Consider the following 24,382-nt stretch of genomic DNA (forward strand, 5'->3'; position numbering starts at 1 on the left):
TGTTTTAATTTACTGCACTGTCATTTTCTTAATAGTCATATCATAGGAGCATTTCTTTATCTTAACCTTTGTGCTTTCCGATCCATGCTTGCCTTGTATTAACAATGAATTAGTATTTATAGTATAAGAGTAATCCTCATTATTATTATTCCTGGTTTGAGTACTTGATACAGTTCATAATGCCTATATCTCTAAGTGCTCACATTACTTCCACTTTATTAAGAAGATCAAACATAAAATTTGTTCAACCTTCAAGGTACCTAATCAATACGCCGTTAAGTTTTGAAACTTGGCCATGTGTTTCTAGAACTCATGCCCTTCACTGTGTCTCCCGGGTGAGTAAGTGTTCCTACTTATTGCTGCCACCACTGATGAATGCATAACTTAACTTGGGATGATAATTACTCCAGAGCAGCCGCAAATGCATGGCTTGAATATCCTATTAAGTAAATCTGTGGAAGCATTCTTAATTCAAACAGTATTATTTAAAATCACTAAAACTCATTCACTACTCTGAAATTGTTTGTAAAATACTTTATTGACCCCATTTTGTATATTGTCAAACTGAAAGATCAAAAATTTGGAGCACCATCTATATTTTCAGACCTTGTGTCAGACAAAGATTAGGAGCAAGTCTTCTACATTACATTTCCACAATTGACTTGAAGTCCTGTGTTGCCTGCTATGCTTATGCTTATCAAACATTTCCAGTAAATTAAGATTTAAGTATCTAGCATCCATTTCATGGATCTGCTTTTCTAATTTTAGATTTGCAAAAGTTTGCTCTCCCATCACCTTTTTTAGTCACTTGCCTTTGTTTATACCTTTATTTCACAACCATATAAAAATCCCTTCCCTAGGGAAAAAAAAAAAGCCTCACATCCTGACTCCCAAACACAGCCTTCCTCTCTAGGATATATTGTTGTTTTCTTTGCAATACTATTTTTGAAGGCCTTTCCCTGCTATTGTCATGTGTTTTTGAAGAAGTTCTTATATCTCCAACATCTTAAACAGCTACAGATGTTATGTTTGATTCATAATACATTATATAATCTTTATAATCATAATACATTATATAATCTTTTTCTTAAAGGGGAAAAGAACAAGAAACACAGAAGCTGCCTAATATTAAATTTTCATTTTTCATATTTCTCTGTCCATCCTTTTTCAATATTCTCTTCATAGACATCTAGCAAATCTTTTTAATTTTTCACAATTTCATTAAAGTATTTTTGCTTATATGATTCACGTACACACTCATTGTTAATAAAAATATCTGTGAAGCTGGGAATGGTGGTGCACACGCATAATCTCAGCATTTGAGAGACTGAGGCAGGAAGATTGCCATGAGTTCAAGGCCAGCCTAGGCTACACAATGTGACCCTATCTCAACCCCTCCCCATAGGGCTAGAGAGACTCCATTTTGTTTCTAACTCCATATTAAGTCACTTAAAGTTCACGTAAGCTCTAGTTCCCCCCAGTTACCTTGGTTAGTTTTCAACTCAGAGCAGAGAAGAGTCATAAAATGGGAACAGAACAAACAGGACAAACTGGGAAGTGGGCTAAAAGTTAAACTGCAATGGTCATTTGCAATTCAGCTGTCTGACCTGCTGGGAGAAGTAAACTTTGTGATAATTGTGTGACATTCCTACAAGATTCTAAAACATGAGGTAATGGTTACTATGGAAACTTAAAATGTACTTAAACCAAACATAAGACCCAGATTGAGGTGGACATCTTCTCTGGCTCCTGGTTAGAGGCTGTCCATCAGTCAGCTCAAACAGAGCTTTGTCTATTCCTGCTTTCTCAGTTTTCTTGTGGGTGTCTTTCTTGATGAATGTCCTTGCTGTACCACACCTAGAAAAGTATTTATGTCTCCATGCACTCATTCATCCATTTACTAATGCCTATTCAGCACCTTCCCTACTATGTAATTAAGCATTATGACAAGAGAAAACTAGTACATTTCTTGAATTTGTCTTCTTTTAAAAGAAGCAGATATGTAAATACACAATATTTCAAATGTACCATGATTTGATTATGTAAGGAAGGATGCAAAAGAAAGATCAACTTTGTCTAGAAATAGAAGAGTGACTTTCAAAAGATTCAAAATACAAGTCATCCTAGTACCAAGCATGTGTACCTACCACAGACACAGGAAGGTGGAAGATACGTTCATTTTACACAGTTGAGTAGTTGGTAACAGGTCAAAGTACAAATGTAACTGGACACAAAAGCAGAACTTCAAGGAGTTTTTGTTCAATACAAACATTTGCATTCAAACAGTTAAACAAGAATAAGGCATGACTGCATTGGAATCATGAAAAATTAGAACAGTTGAAGACAGATTATCAAAGAAAGTTTGATAGTCAGCTTAGTCAAGTAAAGCCATTAATGCCCGTGTCAAGATACTCGATTAGATTAAAACTTAAATGCAATAGAGAATAGGCAAAATTGTAGTGTTCAATTGTCAGTTGCCAGTGTTGCAGATCTATTTAAATTTTGAATAAACATATTAAATGCTAAATAAAAGTGACCTCCTGAGAAACACTTTGTATTGGAGGAGCCAATTTAACAACCTCCTCTCTGTCTGCCTTCACCACTTGGTCACAGGCATGACCTCAGCAAATAACTCAGTTAACTGAGTCCTGCTTTGTGTTTGTAAAATTCAGAAAGAAAAGAGTTACATCAATAGATCTCTGTGGGCAAACTTTAGCATGTATAGTCTCTTGTACCCTGGATGTTTAATAAATATTCACTTCATCTTGCCTGTTTCTGAAGCCCAAATAACTTCCTTTTGCTTTAACTGAAAGACCTGCACGTTAATTAATACTACAAAGAAATAATTTCCTCTAAATTTTTTACTGTCCTGAACCAAACTTCTAAAGATTTTCCATTGTAGAGAGGGTAAGAATGTTTGTGCTACATCTCTTCTATCACTGGTTCTTGATAGCAGTTATTTCTAATTAAAAAGGAAGTTCAGTGTGTCACACTCTCAAGAGCTTTCCTGATACTCCACAGTTAAGATGTGCGTCTCCCTATGCACCAGAGGTCCTGCTTACCCCTCTCTACCATGGTCCTGCATTGTGCTGTGTTGAAATATTTGTTTATGTGCCTGCCTTCTGTGCCAAAGGCTCTGGTAGAAACTGTGAGTCTTTGCTTTGTTCCCAGATAATTTTGAGCATACAGTGCAAGGCTTATCATTGTATATGATCAGGGGATATTCTTGAAAAAATAACATATCTTTAATTTTTCAGAAGGGTGTAACTTTATAGAAGCACCATAAATTAGAAAATATTTTCTTTATCAATGACTACTATTACATATTTACAAGTGAAAGTATTTTCATAAATTGTTTAGTCACCTTGCATATTCTAAAGTATCTTTAAAATAGGGGAATAAAATTATTATTTGTGAGTTTTCTGTTCAGTATATGGCTGACAAGATAACCTGAAAAACTCTTTTGAGTAACAAACACATAAATCTTAAAATATGTGTGGGGGGTGCACATATGCACACATGCACATGCATATGCATAAATATTTGGTCAGAAATAAAAGTAAGGAAATCCTAGCAATCTACCCTCAGCCCCATTTAAAACAAACAAACAAAAAACCTCTAGACAATGACTGCAGAGTTATACAAAAGCACTAAAGCTTATGCTTCCTTTAAATGCTTCTGTTGATCTTCTGCGGCTTAAGGTCTCCGTATCTTTGGCAGAAGGCACAAACTCTGGATGAGGAAGCTCAAAAGTGATCCTGAATAAATTTATAAAGCCTGCAAAAATGGAAATGGGAAATACAAACAAATAAATCCCAACTTGCTGCTACCATATGAAATTTTCTGCCCTCCCCAAAAGTACATGTTGAAATGTAATCTCCAATAGTATTAAGAGGTAAGGGCTTTTTGAGGTAAATTCATGCTGTTCCACCCACAGGTATGGAATTAAGCTTGAAGGAATCTATTAGCCCTTTGCATAATTTGAGGATACATAGAAGGCAAAATCTGTATGATACATGGAAAAGACTGAATTTGCCAGCACCTGGATCTTGGGCTTCTTCATCTCCAGAGCTGCAAGCAATAAATATCTGTAATTCATAAATTACTGAGTGTAGGGGCTGGGGATTTAGCTCAGCGGCAAAAGCGCCTGCGTGGCAAGCGCAAGGTCGTGAGTTCGGTTCCTGGTACCGGAGAAAAACCAAAAAAAAAAAAAAAACAAAAAACAAAAACATAAATTACTGAGTGTAAATTTGTCACAGCAACCCAAGCAGACTAAGACAGTTACAAGTTTAAATGTAATTCTTCATGTGTGTGAGCAGGGACCTTCTGTGGCACTCAAACTAGTTTTGAGGTGGAGGTTTCATCTGCATTGACTGTATTCTCCCTGTATTCTTCTGAATGCTCCCCAACAGGCAAATGAATAAAACCCCAGTGCTGCTGGATAAGTTTAGGAAAGTAGTTACAGTCAGTTATGTAATTAACTGTAGAGCCCTAAAATCAGCAGGCCTTTTTTCTGATTACTCCATGAATAATAAACCAGATTGGACCACATCTGCTTGCTTGAAACTACTAATATGCTTACAGTTGAATAGAAAAACCCTGATATTATTTCTAACTGGAGTGGTAGAATTAAAACAGAAGATATACGTGAGACAGAGATACCTGAGGCATAAATGATAGAGTATTTTCTCACAGTCAAATGCACACATAGTGATGGAAAAAAAACAGGTCTCAGTTCTTAGTAAACTAATCAGTGCAGTTCTTAGTAAACTAATCAGTGCAGGTTGCTACTGTTAAAAATTATGGGGATGGACCTTAGCATTTCAATAGAAAGGTAAGTAAATAGATTTTAAGTTGCCAAAATCCCAGCAGAGTCTCTTCTATGAATTAATTACTATTTTCTAAAAATTATAATTATTGTTATCTTCTAAGGAATATTGTCTTCCTTGTTGTTGTTAACCCATATTTTCTTGGCTATTATGCTTCATCCTTTTCTGTCCTATGATTAATGTTCTATGATTTGCAGAATCTCTTTTTTTAATGTCTTTGAAAAGTCTTTTGTTAGTTTTATTAGACTAGCATTTCATTAATGTATGAATTTGTTGCCAACTTTCATCTTTACAATCCTGACTGGTTCCATCACAAACATAGTATGTCTTTCTTATTCAAGTTTTATTTTATACACTTCAATTATTTCTCATAAATGATATATGAATATTTTTATAGGATTTATGAATAAGACTACCGTACATTTATTTGTTACTATGAATACAAGTGTTCATTTGGTTGTCTGCATTCAGCCATTAGTGTGCTTAGGAATAGCACATATTTGTTGTTGATCTTTTATTTTCACAGATTTCTAAATCTTAGTGTTCTAGTATTCAGCTATACAGTAGGTTTTCCCACTTTTTTCCTATTTCGATCATGATATAACTAAATATCAACTAGATGTCTTCCTTCTGGTCTTGATGATTTTGGAATTACATATAATTTTTCAAGTGGCATCACCTGGGAACATAAACCTCGGAAACTAACAACCACTGGCCCTGCTGCACCCCTGAGAATGGATGACAATTACTGAGGAGTGACAGTGTGGATGTCCCCTCTACCATACGGCAAGTTGATGTGCTCACCATGAAAACGCAGATGTGTTCTTTTCATTAAGCAGTCCCTAAGTCCCCTAACCTTGGCAGAATTATAAGCGTCCTAGTTTTTAACCTGAATCATAGTCCTTGATCAGAAATGAAGAAATGGAGTCGTGATTATACCCATTACTTTCTTGATGCCAGTTTATGAAGATGAGTACATAATCTGGGGTTGAGAGAGGTGGAAGGTATTCAAATGGAGAGATTCCATTTTCTTTTTAAACTCCATATTGAGAGAAGTCACTTAACTTCATGTAAGCTGTCTTTGACCCCAAGCTTCACCTTAGTCCCCTTGGTTAGTTATCAATGCATTTAAAGGACAACAGTCCTAAAACGGGGACAGACCAAATAGGACAAGTGGGAAGTAGGCTAAAAGTTAAACTGCAGTGGTTATCTCTAATCTGGCTGTTCAGCAGCTTCCAGGAGAAGTAAACTTTGTGATAATTATATGACATTCTTATAGGATTTCCAAAAATGCAGTAATAGTTACTTTGGGGTTTTTTGTTGATTTTTTTTTTTTTTTTTTTTTTTTTTTTTTGAGACAGGGTCTCACTATACAGTTCAGGCTTGTCTTGAGCTCAGTTTGTAGCCCAGGGTGGTCTTGAACTTGCAACAATCCTGCTGGCTCAGCCTCCCAAGTGCTGGGATTACAGGCATGACCTGCCACACCCAGCTAACGGTGAAAACCTAAAATGTATTTAAATCAAAGGTGAGACGCAGAGTAGGGTAGATGGGCATCTCTGGTTCCTGGTTAGAGACTGGCCATTGTCAGCTTAATAAAGTATTGTTCGTACCTACCATTTTGGTTTTCTTCTGAGTGCCTTTCTGATTGAACTTACTTGCCATATCGTGATAAATACAAAAAGCAAACTAGCATATGAGAAGTGGAAGAAAGGGAGAACTATGAACAAAATGGGCCGATACCTTCGTGCCTTAAGGGACATGAGGAGCAGAGGGGTAACAGAGGGTGATGGGTCACAGTGAGACTTAGAAAAGAAGGTGTATAAAGTGAGGAGTCTCTTCCAGCAGCTCCAGGTAACTGGGACACAGCTTGAAGATTTGACACAGGCGGGCAGAGGGGGGATTTTATCTGTGAAAAAGATAGCTCACAGTAGAAAGCATGCAGAGCTTTCGCAAAATTTCCATGGACTAGATAAGAAGTAGCTTTTTAAAGAATCCAGTCACATTTATTATATTCATATTGTTTTACAACAACCTCTCTATTTTTTTAGAAAATACTTCTATCGTTTTGAAAGAAGAGCTCATACCAATTAAGTAATAAATCCTAATACTGCTCTCCTTACCTATGACAACTGCTTACTGACTTCTGCTTTCTTATGCCTCTTCTTCTGGACGTTTCATACAAGTGAAATCACACAATATGTAAACTATTTACATTGTTTGTGTATCAACTTCTTACAGTGAAAGTAATCATTACATACTGCAAACATATTCTTATGAAAATAAAAATTTTAAAAATATTGATATGGCATAAATTATATTGATTAATTTTCTTAGGTTGAAGGGATTTAGATAATTTCAATAAACTATTGCTTAGCTTATGTTTGGTTGAGAATTTCTGCATGTATATCCAAAGATTTATAATTTATAAAGGGTATTTAGTATGTTGCCTTTGTCTGGCTTTTGTATCACCATAACTCTGGCCTCATAGAATGAGTTAGGGGGTGTTCCCTCCCTTATAGTTTTTCTTGGGTGAGTTGGAGAAATATTGCTGGTAACTCTAATTTTAACTCTGTTAAAATTCATTAGGAATTATCTCATCCTGGGGATTTTGGTTGTTACATTTTTGGGGAGGTTTTGATTATTCATTCAATCTCTTTATTTGGTATCCTGTAGCTCTGTTGCTCTTCTATTTTATTTTTGCATCAGTATAAATAATTTGTGTATTTCTACAAATATAATCATTTCAGAGAGGTTATTTAATTTGCTTGTATACAATGATTCATAGTATTCTCTTATAATACATTTTATTTCTGTAGATTAAATTTAAGTCCCTAATTTCTTTTTATGAACATATAATGACTTTCTTTTGTTTTTTCGACAGAAAGACAGTTTTGCTTGATATTAGTATTGCCGCCCAAGCTCTCTTTTGGTTATTATATGCACACAATATCTTTTCTCATCATTGTACTTTAAACTTGTTTAGCTCATTGCATCTTCCCCAGCATGCACTAATCTGTAGGTTCAATCCCCTTCATCACTAAATAAAAAAAGACTTTTGTAGAGACAATTTATAGTTGAACTACTTTTATTCCAATATTTTAATTCGTATCTTTTAACATAACAGTTCAGTCCACTTACACACAATGTTGTTTCTGATAAGTAAGAACATACTTCTTCTTGCTATTTATTTGTCATATATCTTATACCTACTTTATTTCTTATTTTTTCCAAAATTTTCTACCTTTGAGTTTAATTGATTTGTAGCATGTAATTTTGATTTCCTATTTCCTTTTGTGTATATTTATTGGATATTTTCTTAAAGGTTACTATGATGTTTAGTAATAACATCTCAAATTTGCAACAGTGCCATTTGTACTGGTACCAACTTAGGCTTGATGGCATAGAAAATTCGCCACTTGTGCGATGTAGTCTATCATTGTGGTGCTATCAACATTAAGTACACCTCTACATGTTGTATGTATATATTTAAAATTATTGGCTTATGTAGTTGTAATTTAAATCATGTAGGAAACAAAAGACTAGTGAAAAACAAATAGAATAATATTGCTTTTGTACAGGGTGAGTATCCTTATTCCATGAACTGAAATCCAAAATGTTGCAAAACCTGAAGCTTTTTAGCACAAGTGTGACATCACAATGAAAAATTACACAGCATGAAAACTTGCTTCATGTACACAATCTTTAAAAATATTGTATAAAGTTACTTTTAGTCTATTTGAGTAATGTTCATATGAAATAAATGAATTGACTCCCATCCCCAGGAAATCTCATTAGGTATGAAAATGTTCCAAAATCTAAACATATCTGAAACATCTTGTCACAAGCATTTAGGATGAGGGATAGGCAACTAATGCATATCTTTATTGGTATCCTTACTGTTGTTCTTCATACTTACTCTGCAGAGGCCTTTTCTTCTGGACTAAAGGAATGACTCCCTTTAACATTTCCAATAGATTAAAGGTACTAATGATGATTTATCTCATTTTCTCTTTGTCTAAAGATATCTATTCTATCATTTTAATCAATGATTTTAATACAGCAGTTTTGGTTGATTTTTTATACCACTTTAAATCTTTAGTTCTGTCTGACCCCCTTGATTTCTGATGATGAATTTGCTACTTATGCCTTGTCCATGATGTCTCTTCCCTCCTGCTTTCAAGTTTTTTGTTATTATCTCTTTGTGATTTTATTATACCATATCTCACTAGGGATACTTCATGACAATTCCTCTTGGAGAAGATTTGGTTTAATAGATGTACATTTAATAACGATCAAATTTGAGAAGTTGTAAACCATGAAGTTTTAAAATACTCTTTCTGTTCCTTTCTTTTTCTCCTGCTGATTTTACCATTGTACATATACTGATATTTTGGATGGCATACCATAATTTCATTTGTCTCTGCTAATAAATATACCTTCATTTTTTCTGTTCTTCAGATTGCACATTTTATTTTAAAGAGAATAAAATAATAAAGAATATTAAAATGATGCAAACTTTCAGAATACAGGATGATAGGAATTCAACAATGGCTATTATACTGCATATTGTTGTCTTCAAAGTAGATGTTCAGATTACCAGATATAAGCATGCAAAATTGGTCAAAAGATTTAATGCAGAGTTATTACACATACTTGGTGAAAACTGAGATAAAACTACTAGTTTTATACTACAGATTTGAACCTGGTCAACTAAAATTATGCAGTCTGATTTATTTCATTGCATAATTTTAGTTGACTAGGCTCAAATCTCTGCTATAAGACTAGTAGTTTTATCCCAGGTTTCACCAAGTATGTCTAATAACTCTGTTCCTTCAGCGCTGTTTTTGTTAACTTCTAGTGTAAATTGGTTATATTTTCTCATTTGTATTCAATTTGTGTTTGTGTGCTGCTGTGTGTGTGTAAAACCAGACACAATACTGTAATGTAGTAACTCTACTCATGCAATTTGTCCCTGTCATAAGGAATTGGTTGGTATTTGCTCACTGTGGACAGTAATTGTTTTAGTGACTTAAATGATTACTGTTGTAGAGTCTGTGCTCTTTGTCACTTATGACCTCTGACCTCTCTGTTTCTTCAGTTTATGTTCAGTTAGTTAGAGAGACTTCCTTGAATGGCAGGAATCAATGAAGAAAGCAAAAGAAAGAAACAGGAGAAAAGGAGAGATAAGGAAAGGTGTACTCAGACTTCACAAATTGGTTGAGCTTTGGGAACACATTAACGTTTAAACTCTGTCATGGTCTTTACTTTCTGCTTTCACTAAGCTTAAAGAAAAGTGAAAAGTGAAAGCTTAGGATCTTTGAAAATACCTACTCTGATACTTTCATCAGTATCACTGGCTCATTTAACTTGTAAGTCCAGAGTTGAGATTCTGAGTTGATATTCCAAGCAGACCAAGATGATATGGTACTTTATTTGGGCAAAATGATTCAGTGGATATCAGTTCTGTTCCGATGCTCAATAAAGTAGATGCCACATTATTTTAAAAGTTCTTTGCTAAAGTGATCCAGTATACTACAAATAAGGTTTAACTTGCTACAAAGAGAACTCCAGCTACAGTCACTATGCAGACATAGCACACCTCCACACACAGGTTGAAATATTAATTACAAATAGAGCATGGAAATGTCATAATAATTACTAAATTTATTCTAATAACTAGAAAAATGTGTTCCAGGCAAGCAGAGGACCAGAAGTCAAACAGACTAACTGGAAATATATTGCTAGTTGAACAAAAAAAAGAGATCAGGATAAAAGAACCCACTATCCCATACTTTTCCCACAAAAACACACAGTTAAAGAGGAGCTGATGGATATTTTACAAAGGGAAATTATGGTGTCTATTATTCACAATAAGTAAAGTAGTTGCAGCAGAGCAACTGAGGCTCAGAAAGGCTATGTAACTTAGCAGTAAGTGCTCTTTAAATATAAACCCATGTGAATGACTTTAAATTCAATCATGTTTTCAGCTACAGTGTAAAAGCCCTTTATGTATAAATGTTTTTCCTTAAACAATCAAGATGGGGGAAAAACTCAATTATTTCTTGCTGTGAAGTGAATTTCCCTCTTCTAGAAGATTGTACCACTCCACTGATGACTAGCAGTGACCGTGGGGACTGCAACCTCTCTATGATTCATACACTTGGCAGTGTCTAGGCCCAGTGGAAGCACTCAAAGTCATTCTTGCTGCCCTTGTTGGTGAAGGTCTTTGCAGAACCCGACCTTTGCTAAGCTTATTCACAATTGATCACAGAGAATGCTGCATAGGTATGTGAGCAGTCATCAGTCTCTGACAAATATCTGAAGTTATGTGCCTTCAATTCAGGATTCCTGTTGCTGGTGGAAATTTCCAGTGATTTATGAAGATTATATTTTTCTGAATTCTAGGAATAGGATCATTTTTCAGTTACATCTTATTGTTGGGATTAATAAAGAATGAACTCACAAAAATACTTCAGAAACTTTTGGATGACTTTGATCATTTTAAGAACTAAGCAAAAAAGAAAGCTAGAAGTATAAATCAATAACTTTCAGTGCTCATACTGTTCATCACTTGTTCAAATTTTACTGAGTGCCTATTGTTTATTGTTTTGTATATCATATATATTTGAATTATTTAGAGCTATTTTCAAATAGCTTTCTTTCTGAATTATCAAAGTAATGCTCCTAATTCATCTACTATAATATCTACTTTTTAAATATAAAATTAGTGACACCTAAGTCCATGTACTTGTTATACATAATGACCACTATATATTTCAAATGAGTAAATATATACTTCACTGATTTGGGAATATGTTTGACATGATGATTAGAATATCATGTTTGATTTTTTTAAATAGCCTTAAATGATATCATCCCTTCAGGACAGGGAAAGATAGAGCCAGAACCATAACAGGAGAGGAAGATTCTTGTAAGTTTTCACTAGAACTTGTATTCAATTCTATCAGTAGACATCTGACAATATTGCTGATAAAATATAACAGAAAAACTTGCTGTTTCCTAATATGAGATAACTCTTAGACTGTGGGTCTCATCTCACCTGTCTTCAGCCTCTGTAAAGACAAAAGAAGAAGTTGTCTAAACCAACTGAGTCTAGCTACATTTTGCTAGGCTAAACCACTGAACTTCCAGTAGGAAGAATGTACATTTATAAAGAAATAATCTGGCTAGAGGACAGCAAACAAAAGGTGCCTGAGGTCCCACAGTCATATTCTTAAACACAACAAAATATAATATGTCGTGTAACTGTTTCCTCTTCCAAATGACAACACGAATGCACACACAATAAAATAAGGTATTTGTAATAGCTTATAATGTATTAATAATCATAACGGTCATTTCATTTCAGTGAGTAGAAACTCATGACCTGCAGCACTCAAATAAACTCACCTTCAAACTCATCTGTGCATCTCCAAAGCACAGCAAACTGATTAGAAAAATTCTGGTTTCTAGGCTTTGTGTCTGTAAATTATGTCTCATTAAAATAGAAATTTGTACTTTTTCTGTCAACACAGATGTTTTTGGTAAATATGGTCTAGTAAGAGTGTTTGGGAATTGATTAAGGTTTCTTAAAACTCTTCCTGTGTGAAGAACTCTCACTCTTAAGAACTTCCCATTTTGCTATCATACCTACAGTGAAGCCTCTGGGCTGGGGCCTGAGGATTGTTCAACATGTTTTTGAGAAGGGAACCTATCTCATAGCCTGTAATCAGGCAGTAGATAGAAAACAGCAGCCTTTACAAGCCTGTGATTACCATGAGAGAGAAGTACAGGCTGAGGGCTGCTTTAGTAGACTAGACTATATCTTGTTCTATGAAAATGTGGTGCAAAAGAACTAGATGAAAGAGGCTGTGAGACCACTGAAAGAGAATGAGAGAGCCAGGATGTTAAAGAATGCAATTTACTTGGAATTTGTTGATAGATACATGTCCAAGAATGACAGCCAGAGAGGTGAATTCCCACGATCTGACACTGAGGAAGGGAGCTTATATAATCAGCAGGATAAAAGCAGCTTTCATGCAAATTAAAAGGACCCCGGTTTATCTCAAGCTAACATCAAAGACTTGAGGTAAATTCCTGCGTTAACCACCAGGGCCAGGTTATAAAACTCAGCATACCACGTAATGGTTTTGTTTATTTATAGTGTCCTAAGATATTATGTGGGGAAAATAGATCACATTTAGGAGTAATCATGGCAAATATTTTTCAAGATGGCTATGATCAGGTAAAGTTAGGGATAACTTTTATTACTATTCTTTTCTACATTTTTCTACATTGAATGGCTTAAAGTCACACATAAGGATCTTCTATAACAGCACTGATAAATATGCAGTAATTTGAATCTATGGAGTCATGGTTCATTGTAATATATTTTATTTCTCAGAAAACACTAGAGCACAACATACTGATGTGGATTTTTTCACAAAAAGTACACTGCTTATGTTTCCAAAAAAGCAGTTGTGAGCCTATACTTCCTTTATAAAGCATATGTAATTTCTTGTGAGATGAGAATTTTAGGCCAAACAGAATAGTTTCTAATTGCCATGTGTCTTGGCTACATTTCTCTCATTGCTGAGACAAAATACACAATGCCTAAAATTAAGGAAAGAAAGATTTATTTAGTTTACAGTTTGTGAAGATTTCAGTCTATAATCAGTTGGCTCCAAGGCAGGCTGGCATGGCACAGGGGCAACACTTCAAGGTGGCACAAGACAGCAAAAGCAGCAAGAGCAAAAGGGAAAAAGCAAGCCTCTTTTCCTCACTTTTAGTGTGTGCCAGCTATCTTCCCACTCGCACACAATCTTTGTGTCTTCCTTTTGCACAGGCTCAGTGTGAATACAAAATATGGACCTTGGCTCCCTGCTGAGTCACATAGTTAACCTACTAAACTTCTCAGATTGACACAGCGAAAAACATCCTAGAGCAGGAAGGGCATGTCCTTTCCATCCCAGCAGGTAGAACTGCTGAGTTACTTAGTTAAGCTTCTAGATTCAAGTTGACACAACATACCAACCATAACACCATGAAATCTCTAAATTTACTTCTACCTGTTGTTCAGTCAGTTTTCAAAACATGTAATAATTAATCTTGTGTACTATATTTGTTAAATTTAAAACAATTATGAGATTCTTATGAAATAGCTATAATTTTGAGTACCCTCCTTTTAAAAAAAAGCAGATATAAGAATAAATGAACACTTAGGTTTAAAATCAAACAGAATGAGAAAACAAGCCACAACATTAAAATGGTGACAAGTAATATAAAATTTACAAAATAGTTTAATATATACATTGTATGACCCAATCTTATAATTTTTTCTGTACTCTTACAAAAATTCTTAAGCTTTTTCTTGTGTATGTTTAAACTAAATCTTCACACTTACATTCATTTAGATCATTTGCATATTATCTAGTAATACTGGCCTCCCGTAGGGAAAAAGAAGGGAAGAACAGAAAAAGGAAAAGTGATTAAAATTTTATCTGTCAGGTTTTCTTTCAAATCATACTTAGCTATTCTCTGTTCCATTTTTAAACCTTGATAATTAGCTAACACTGCTCTCCCTTTATTTGGGAGCTGGCTTAGAACATCAACAGAGCAGTAAGAAAATGAGAATCACTACTGCGCTCTTCAGACCCTCAAAAATAGAAGGCAATTATGTTTGATGGTAAAGAACCTAGCGTGATAATCAGGAGAGGTAGATTTCTAACCACAGTCTACCACTAATAGGCTATCTGAACTTGGATGAGTCAAACAACCTCTCTTAGATTGAGCCTACCCTTCTTTTAATGAGAAAATTCAAGTATATTATGTCAAATTTTAGGAAATTATTAGCACTGCCAAATTTAGAATCAAATTCCAGGACCAAATACTGAATTGTTCTGGTAAGTAAGGATGCATTTCCTTATGTATTCTGGAATAATTATAATAAACAGTTTTCTCAATCTATATTCTTTATAATTTAAATATTTAAATTCAACCATTCTCATCAAAAAAGGTTATCAAAAACTTTGTGTAAATTATTATTTGTTCCATAAATCCTACATGTTGAATAAAAAGTCTTATATAAAATTTCTAAATATTTAACAGTAGTAAAAAAAGACAAATTCAGATATCCTCTAGAAACTGCTAATACATCTAGGTACATTTTCTACCAAAAGATGTATTAAAACTATTATAAAAGTATCAGTTTGATATCAAATGCAATTTGAGGGCAAGGAGATGAAAAATTGTCTATAGCTTTGAGAATTACATTGATTCTAAAATGTCTACATCTATCACCACTGACTTTTTATTATACACTCATTTATACACTTCACTATAAAAACTATTTAAAATCACTTCTTCATTCTTTGAAAATATGATGCTTATTAATGGGAAAAAATCAAGAGAACAAGAGAGAAGCAGTTCTCAAAGAAAATGATTTTTTCTTAGTTGAAATTACAAAAAAATGTTCTTTATTCTTCTGAGAGTGTTAAACCACAGTCAACGAGAAAATGGCTTATAATTAAATATATTTGCTTTCTACTGTCATCCTGGGGCAGTTCTGTTCCAAAGATGGCAACATATTTCTAAGCCAATATTGATGAGCTTTTGCTTAGAATAATTATAGAAAGACTTGAAAAAATAATGTCTATTATGTATGCAAAATTTTCATGTAATATGTATGTATATTGTAATAATAAGATGAGTATAAATAATTATAAAACATAATCAGCAAGGCAGATCATTAAATTCACAGCTAACTCAAGGATTTCCTGTAACAATAGCAATAGCCTAAAATCTGCACGATACGGTAAAGTAGCTACAAAAATTCAGCTACTGAGCACTGGAAATGCACCTAGTGCATGTGAGAAATTGATTCTTAATTATTTTTAAATTGCCGCAATGGCTACTGTCTACCATATTGAGCTGCACAATTTTGTCACAATATTGTGTTACTCACTTTTTCATGCTGTGGAAAAATATATGAGAATAACTACTTAAAGGATGAAAGATGTATTTTGGCTCACTGTTTCAGAGGTTTCATTCCATGGTCAGGTGACTCCATTACTTTGATCCAATAGTGAAGCATCATATCATGGTAGAAGGGTGTGGCAGAGGGAAGCTCTCATCTCCTGATACCAGGAAGGAGGGCAGGGACAGAGAAAGAAAGAGAGAGAGAGAGAGAGAAGGAGGGGTGTTATGGTTTGTGTCTGTGTGTCCCCTCAAAGCCTCATGCGGTCATGGGGCAGGCTTTTAGAGATTGAGTGATTATGGGTGTGAGAGCTACACGTGCCTTGGGGTGGATAGTTTGCATATGTAAGGGAGAGGAAGAGGCTGCTTGTGGCCATTCCTCCCTTTTAGTTTTTGTTGCTTTTGCTGTGTTCTGTTGCCATGAGCTGTAGCCTTCTGCCATGTGCCACTCTGCCTTGTAATCTGTCAAGTACAGACTGAAAGCTCCACAAACTGTAAGCGAAATAAACCTTTCCTTCCTTAATTTTGGGCATCAGGTATTTTGTCCCAGCAATGACAGAAAAGTAGCCAAGACAAGGGGGAAGAGAAAAAAAGAGGAAGAGGAAGAAGAAGAAGAAAAGGAAGAGGAAGGGGAAGGAAAAGAAGAAGAAGATAGGGACAGACAGATAGACAAACAGAGACAGAGACAGAGAGACAGACAACCTGGGACAAGAACCTGGGCCAACATTTGCCCCCTGTCTTCGTTACTTTTCTCTCATACTGAGACAAAATACCTGAAGCCCATAATTAAGGAAGGAAAGGTTTATTTAGCTCACAGTTTGTGGAAGTTTCAGTCCACACTCTGCTGGCTCCAAGGCAGGGTGGCATGGCACAGGGCAACTATTCAAGGTGGCAGAACACAGCAAAGAAACCAAGAGCAAAGGAAATGTCAAGCCTCTTTTCCTCCCTTATGTTACATATAGGCTACTGACTTTCACCATCACCATTCCTTCCTCTTGTACAGGCCCAGGATGTTTACAAGGTAAGGGCCCTGGCCCTCTATGGAGTCACTTAGTTTTCCTTCTAAACTTCTCAAGATGCCACAGTATATCAACCATTACAGCCCCCTTACCTACCTGACCTACTCCTTTGAACTAAGCCCTGTCTCCTAAGCTCCATGACTCCTCAAAAATGCCATGAAATAATTAGTCTATCAGTAGATTCACCCATTAATGAAGTTACAGCCCACATGATCCAATCATCTTCCAAAAGCCCAATGCCTGAACACATGTGCAGTGCTAAGGGAGAGACCATTTTAGGAAGGAGCTGAGATGCAGAGATAACATACCTAAACATACAGCAAAAATGCCATAAAAATAGCAAGCACATCACCTTATAATAACTTTGAGGTCCTTTCATTTCCTTTAAACCATAATTATTTACTACAGCTTTCTGTAAAGATAACAGTATATCTTGGGTCCATAATCTATGCAAAATCTATAAAATGTGCCCACTAACTCACAGTTGAGAGTGCTCTGAATTTTTTTTCTTATCACTTTATTGCCTTCTTTTGCTTGGCACTGTCAGGCTCCTTGGACAGAGGGCACCAACAGAAAATCCAGGAGACTGAACTGATGTGTTTTTACTAATGTGTGGTTGACCTAATAAACTAATAATTGAAGAAAATATCCAGATATATAGACTTCTTCCTTATTGTGACTTTATAGAAATATTTGACTTTATGAATAATATTGTATCAAAGCAGAAACAATGGAAAGTTATAAATTAATTGGTATATTTAGAACATATAAGATTAATAAAAATATCTGCTAAAAATATAGGTGTTAATTAAGATTATAACTCTACCTGTAGCCTAACAGTCAATAGACCACAGGGAGAAACTAAGACTCTAAATTTTAATTGTTTGGCAGGCAGTTGAGATAGAGCTGAGGTACAGAAATACCTTCATTTCAGAGTTGATAGTACAGTCTCTAGGTATCTTGAGTTTGGATCTTGCTTCAAAGAGCTATCTCACCTGGGGCAAGTCAAATAATTACATTAGCCAAACCTGTGTTTACTTGACTGTAAAATATACATAGACTACATGGCAAAATAGGGTCAGCTCTTAGAACTGTTGAAAGATTCAATGGGAATCTATAGTGAATGTGTTTAGTGCGGGATCAAACATGGTAGACATTTGATATATATTACCATAGTTGTTTTTAAGAGCTTTATGGAGATATAAGTGGTATAAAAACAAGCCACATGTTTTTCAAGTATACAATTTAAGTTTGGATGTCATGATAGAGAAATTCTTTTAATGGAGTAAATTTGGATATATGCAAATTCTACTTCATTATGTTTGTTTTTTACTAATGGATTATGATATTGAATTGCCCAATTGTCTCAGTTACATTTCTTCTCATTGCTGAGACAAAATACCCACCATGCAAAATACCCACCATGCAAAAGGAAGGAAAGGTCTATTTGGCTCACAGTTTGTGGAAGTTTCAGACCATGCTTGGCTGGCTCCAAGGCAGAGTGGCACATGGCAAAGGGGCAACATTTCATGAGGTGTGGAAGATATCAAAAGCAACAAGAGCAAAAAAGGAGAAATGAGAAAGCAAGCCCTTTTCCCTCCCTTATATGTGTGTAGAATACCTACCCCAAGTGTAATTCACACCCATAATCCCAGCATTGGACCATGAATTAATCACAAACTCTAGAAGCCCATCCCATCACTCCATGAGGTTCTGGGGGAACGTCCAGACACAAACCATAACATCAATGTCATATGCCTTAAAAAACATTGCTTCACATAGCTTGTCTTGATTTTTACCTTTTTATTCAAGGTGGTAAACCCAATCTTTCTTATTAACCATGGCCTAAAGTAGATGCTTGATTCTTTGTAATTATTTTTATGCCTACCATGTAATTATATAGACGCAGTTCACAAATCTGAACATGAGACACTAAGAAAGGATCAGCGAGCATGTCAAAAAGATCTTAACACATCAAGAAGTGTCTTCAGCTTCCACCATTTTTCCAGAAATTTAACCTATTTTTTTATCCAGACTAACCCAGACATCTCTACTCAGTGAGAGCATATTCAACTGCTTGTGTTTATATCTTTTGTTAAAATGAACCCCTCTCCCCAATTTCCTGAAAATGTATCGGTAACATTATCCACGCCTTCACTTTTTAATTTGAGGTAGTCATACTTTGATGAAGCAAGTCGCACAACTACTTTATCTGTTCAAAGTAAAATATAACATAAGTACATGTGTTAAAGTTTAACCAACAACTGGAATTAGAAAAAGTGTTTGGGGAAATTTATAATTAATATCCAATTTTGTTGAAATAGCTGTGTATCAAAGTCATACAACTACTATAGATAAGTTTTACCTATTTTGTGACACCCATAAATACATCAGAAAAACTAACTGGATTCCAATTTGGAGACATACATTAATCATGCAGAAATGGTTGGATGCAAGTGTTTGTAAAAATTTGTTTTAAGAAGTTTTAAGTTTCTAGACACTTAAAAATTTTATAATATATATTTCTGAAGATTTAATATATGTGTAGAATATTTTAAGTGGTTTATATAACTTATTATGTATCCTTTTAGATCACAGAAAGAACTTTATAAAATAGTTATCCTATTGTCCTAATTTCACAGGAGAGAACACAAACATGGAGAAGCAAGAATGCATCCCAGGTCAAGAAAAAGAGCTTGGTTTTGATTTCCAATATTTGTTCTCATCACACACCTTGTGTTGGATGAACAAAACCTGCGTATGAGATGAACAACAGCAAACTTCATTCATACCACCATATTATGCTGTATGTATAGGCAGCATTGTTAGAATTGTGAAATGATATTATCTCACAGAGCTCTGTTTTTCCCTCCACTTCTCCAGCTCTAGCACCTAAATCATTCTTCCCATTAATTGTCTCAGATGAGGATTTTATCAAGGGCAAAATTAGAAGAAAAAAGTACATTTATGGCCTATGCTGTGTAGAACAGAAAGCAGAGAAAGTCTTCTGGAATATCAGGAGAAAGTTATATCCTAGTTTCTTTGAAGAATAACTACAGTGTCTAGCACATTGGAGAAATTCTAGAGAAGGCCATAAAGAGAGGTCATAGCAAGGACAAGAGAAGATATTTTCAAAGTTCCCTTTATGAGCAGCAACAAATAAGACATTGTCAAAAGCAAACACCTGTGTGACCACGGGGTGAGATCCAACACACCTCAACCTCTGATTTCTCTTAAAGCAGCAATAGCTTCTCAAAAAAATAGGCAAAAAAATAGCCAATTTGACAGTTGAAAAGTTACAATAAACCTAAGCCTGTAATTGAAAGTAATTTGAACTGTGGAAGAACAAATAAAGAACAGTCCTGAACATTGTGTGCTGAGAGGTAACTCTTTATTGCATTACCATGAAGGATGTTATTCCCTATTACACTAATATGAAATGGGAATAATAATAATAATTAATAATAATAATAAAAGAGAATAAGAACAGGACTAAGAAAAGGTGAAATATTTGAAAGACAGGAGATAATTATAAAAGAAAAGAGGTCAGAGAAGGCAGAGTACCAGGCAGATACAAGAAAGCAATACACACAGTATCTTCTCTTGGTAACTAACTGCTGTAAGTCCTCCACGGTAGGTTCACTCCCCTAGGTGAACCACCCATGTTTTTTATTAATAGAAAATTGGCATTCACTAAGATACTAGCATGTTTTATTTGATATCCACTATACACTAGGCAACGTGCTACGGACTTTGCAAACATATTTCTATTTTCTTCTTAATCACACTAAAATCTACTAGGAAATAACTATCTTGTAAGTAGTGGAAACGAGAAAAATCAATATCTGGCATTTTAACTAAACTCTTTAAGTCACAGGGTAATATCTTATTTTATCTTCAATAATTTATCATCCTTTACAAGTTAGAATACAGTAGTTTATCATGCTACATACTAGAGTGATTTGGGTAACGATGGACAGGCATTTTTGTGAAGTAAAAAGAAGGACTGGAAAGATGTATTTTAAATATAAGTGAGGCAGGCTCAAGTAAGATTATACCAGCAGAAAAGGAATTTTAGAGCCTGGGGTGTAAAGTAATGTTTGAGGGAGAATTAAAAAGAATGAAAATGCTAGATGATTTGTGGTCACGAGTCAATCTTCCAAGAAATGAAAATGTCTTATGAAACATTTTAGATCTTTACAGTCAAATTTTTCTAGTGCTGTATATAATGTCACAATCAAATATGGCTATGTTGCTTTCTTGCTATTTCAAAATTTATGCTTCCTCTTAACACTTGAGGTAAATATATTTTGATCCCCAAATCTCTAACAATATTGCTTACTGGTATTCAGTCCTCATCCACTCTCTCACCTTTATGTGATCTTGAAACTGTGAGGCTTCTCATATCAAAAATAGATTATCCAAAGTGCATTTTAGAAAAAGAGTGAGAAAGGGAAGAAAGAGATGAAATTCTTGAGGAATTTGTTTTAGAGTTGCATTAAACAACAATGCAAAACTGCATAGAGTAGATCTTAACATGCCACATGAATTTCACTGTCAAGATTGAGTTTATATTTTGATCAAGTGATTAGATCCTGATCATTGTGTGATAGGGAGATTTTTCAAAAGTTCTAAGACCTAATTTCAGGTCAACAAAATGATAGCCTGACTGGAGTGAATGTGAGGGCATTCACAGATCTATGACCCAAGACTCTCCAACTACGGCACAAGCACTACATGACTGAGAAACAGGCAGTCGAGTGTACAAAGAAAGAAAAGAAGGAAAACTGTGCACCCAGTCTGTGGAAAAAATGTGAAGCTCCATTCTCTTGAATTGGTGTATTTTGCCTGTGGACATATCAGACTCTATCTTCTTCACCCTTAATGTGGATTCACACCAGCAAAACACCTGCTGATTGTTAAAATCCTGTCAGGCACAATGGGGACCAAAACATGAGGAAAGGACAGGAAATACTCCCGGGCAAAGTGGAATAATTTCCCAGTAGTTACATTTGACACTGATAAGTCATTAAGCTAAGGGTGACATCCTTTTTAAAATCACGAGGTGTCTTAATCACTTTCTTACTGCTGAGACAAAACACCCAACACTCACAATTTATTGAAAGATCTTTTTTTTTTGGTTTTTTTTTTTGGTTTTTCTCCGGTACCGGGAACCGAACTCACGACCTTGCGCTTGCCAGGCAGGCGCTTTTGCCGCTGAGCTAAATCCCCAGCCCCAACACTCACAATTTAAAAGAGAGATTTCTTTTAACTCCATTTCAGTCCATGGTTGGCAGGTTTGCATACAGAAACAGGAGGGTGGATAGGACTGGTATGAAGGAAATCTGCTCATTTCAAGGTGACCAGGAAACAAAGAGAAGGGAGGATCTGGGGACCAGAGTATGTCCTTCCAATGTATGCCCTCGGTGACCCATTCCTTCTGACCAGGACCCATCTCAAAACATGAGACCCAGTTCATAGCACAGATCAGTAGTTTTCAAATTTTAAACCACACATGTGTCAGCACTTTTCAATAACTACTATTTGGAATCAAAATAATTCCAAAGGACCACTGTGAGAGTTGGAGTTGGCATATGTAGAAACAAACTTTATGTAACAACAGGTCCCTCGTGTAGGGAAAAGGTGGGTTTATTTATTTAATTTGCTTCACATACTCATCATTCACATTCTGTTTCATTTGGAGAAAGGGTCTTGTTGACAATTCCTTAAATATCATTCAGCTACCTGATTTCTGTGTAAGTACCATGCACTAACAAATTGCAACAGTGGAGCTCCCAGCTACCTGACTTCTAAGTAAGATTTTAATTCTAATAGTTTTCTATCGTGTATTATGTATATAACATTTCTCATCTAGCTATGCATTTCTTTATCTATTTATCTACCTATTATCTATCATATATAATTAGTGCTATAAACAAAGTACAAAATGATTATGGTGAAAACATTGGAATATGGAAATTTCATTTGGACGATCAATAAATAGTTCATGGATAAGATAAGATTGAGCTACACCATGATGAGTATGTAAGACTTATGTAAAGATGATAAAAGAATTTCAGGTGAAACATTGAATGACATATTAGAAACAGCATCAGAAAGAAATATAAGAGCTCACTTCAGTTATTTCAAATAGTATTATAAGAAAAATTATTACAATATTAGAAAGAGAGCTTAAAATCAAATGATGCAAAATGTTGCTTCAAACACTGCTTTTGAAAAGTGACTCTCAAAGCAAAGCTCCCAATATACTAGAGTAAAAAAAGCAAGATGTGACAGATAAAATCACATTGAATGAAAGTACCAAATGATACAGTCTGAAAGAGTAGCAAGCCAAGTACAGAGACACAACAGCCTTCTGTGTGTCAGACCATGCAACAAAGCCAGTCCTTTTTATTACAAATATCATGAGGTTGGAAAAGCCCTATAGTGCTCTTGATAGGCTTATAATTTTTTACTCAATCTTTCCAGGGACTTATGAGTATATAAGTTCTTAGGATAAGATTAAATATATAACCCCTGAAAGGCACAAATAGTAGAGAGATCTTTTGAAAGATATTTTTTTATCAATTCTTCACTTCTCATAAGATGAAAAGAACTACTCACATTTCAGTCTTTTCTCAAGTCTCTGCACATCCACTATAAAAATATGATCATGTCACCATCACTTCTCCCGTGTACAATGCACCAAGTCCTCTGCGACTTGCTACAGTGACTTTCTAAATATCACTAACAATATTGCATGTGGCCCAGTAGGCAATAGAGACCTAGGACCAAATGCACAAACTAGCACCTCAAAAATGTAATTAATGGCTTTTTATTTTCTTTTTCCACCTTTGGTTTTCCTTATATTTGGAAACATATAAACTAAATATGATACATGCATATGAGTGTGTGCATGGTTGTGAGTGTGTGCACACATCTGTTGTGTTATCATGGAGAGAACATGGATTTAGCTAAGTTTTTTTTTTTAATGTATCAAGGAATTGATATTTCAGAAGCTTGGTATAAAGAAAAATGAGCCCTTTCACTTCCAGGTTAGCAGTTTGAATTCAGCTCAGCTCCGTATTAACTCTAAGTATGAAATATGTGTTGTTTAGGTTGGTTCCAGAATAAAAATAGAGTGACTGCCCTATTCAGAGGTGAAAGCCATCCATATTCTCCAAATCAGCAGCACATTATTTCTGACAAGTGAAGCTGAGTTCAATAGGGTGCAGTAAAGTGGCTTAATAAAGCATCTTATTCAAAATAGGTAAGTGCACACTAAATCTTTTGAAGACTGTGTTTATTCAAATGAGAATTAAATAAACATGTTCTATTTTATTCACACATCATTAGTAGAATGCGAGAGTCCATAGCTTACTAAGATTATAAATTGTACTTAAGGCCTTATTTAGGTTAAGACTGTACTGTCAAGTGAAAGTGTTCTTTGGGGATGGAGGAAAATACCCTAAAAACCAATGACTATTTTCTCATCTTAATTTGCTATGACTATATTTTATTATAGTATAATACCTTCACTCTAGATGGATGCTCCATAAT

The 24,382-nt window shown here is 35.0% G+C and overlaps 1 long non-coding RNA gene across 2 annotated transcripts in view; it reads left to right on the top strand.

Moving 5' to 3' along the window:
• Positions 1–24,094, top strand: part of LOC102008997 — a 39,344-nt gene extending 15,250 nt beyond the window's left edge. Inside the window, exons 4-5 of one of the 2 annotated variants that reach the window (XR_001230748.1) lie at positions 19,465–19,628; positions 23,941–24,094. This is a non-coding gene — a long non-coding RNA (uncharacterized LOC102008997). The remainder of the gene's footprint in view (positions 1–19,464; positions 19,629–23,940) is intronic. The other variant, XR_259106.1, reaches the window with a different exon arrangement.
• Positions 24,095–24,382: the final 288 nt, after the last annotated feature.

This window comes from Chinchilla lanigera, unplaced genomic scaffold (genome assembly GCF_000276665.1).
Source record: "Chinchilla lanigera isolate Chin_1 unplaced genomic scaffold, ChiLan1.0 scaffold00001, whole genome shotgun sequence".
In the NCBI taxonomy this organism is placed as follows: domain Eukaryota; kingdom Metazoa; phylum Chordata; class Mammalia; order Rodentia; family Chinchillidae; genus Chinchilla; species Chinchilla lanigera.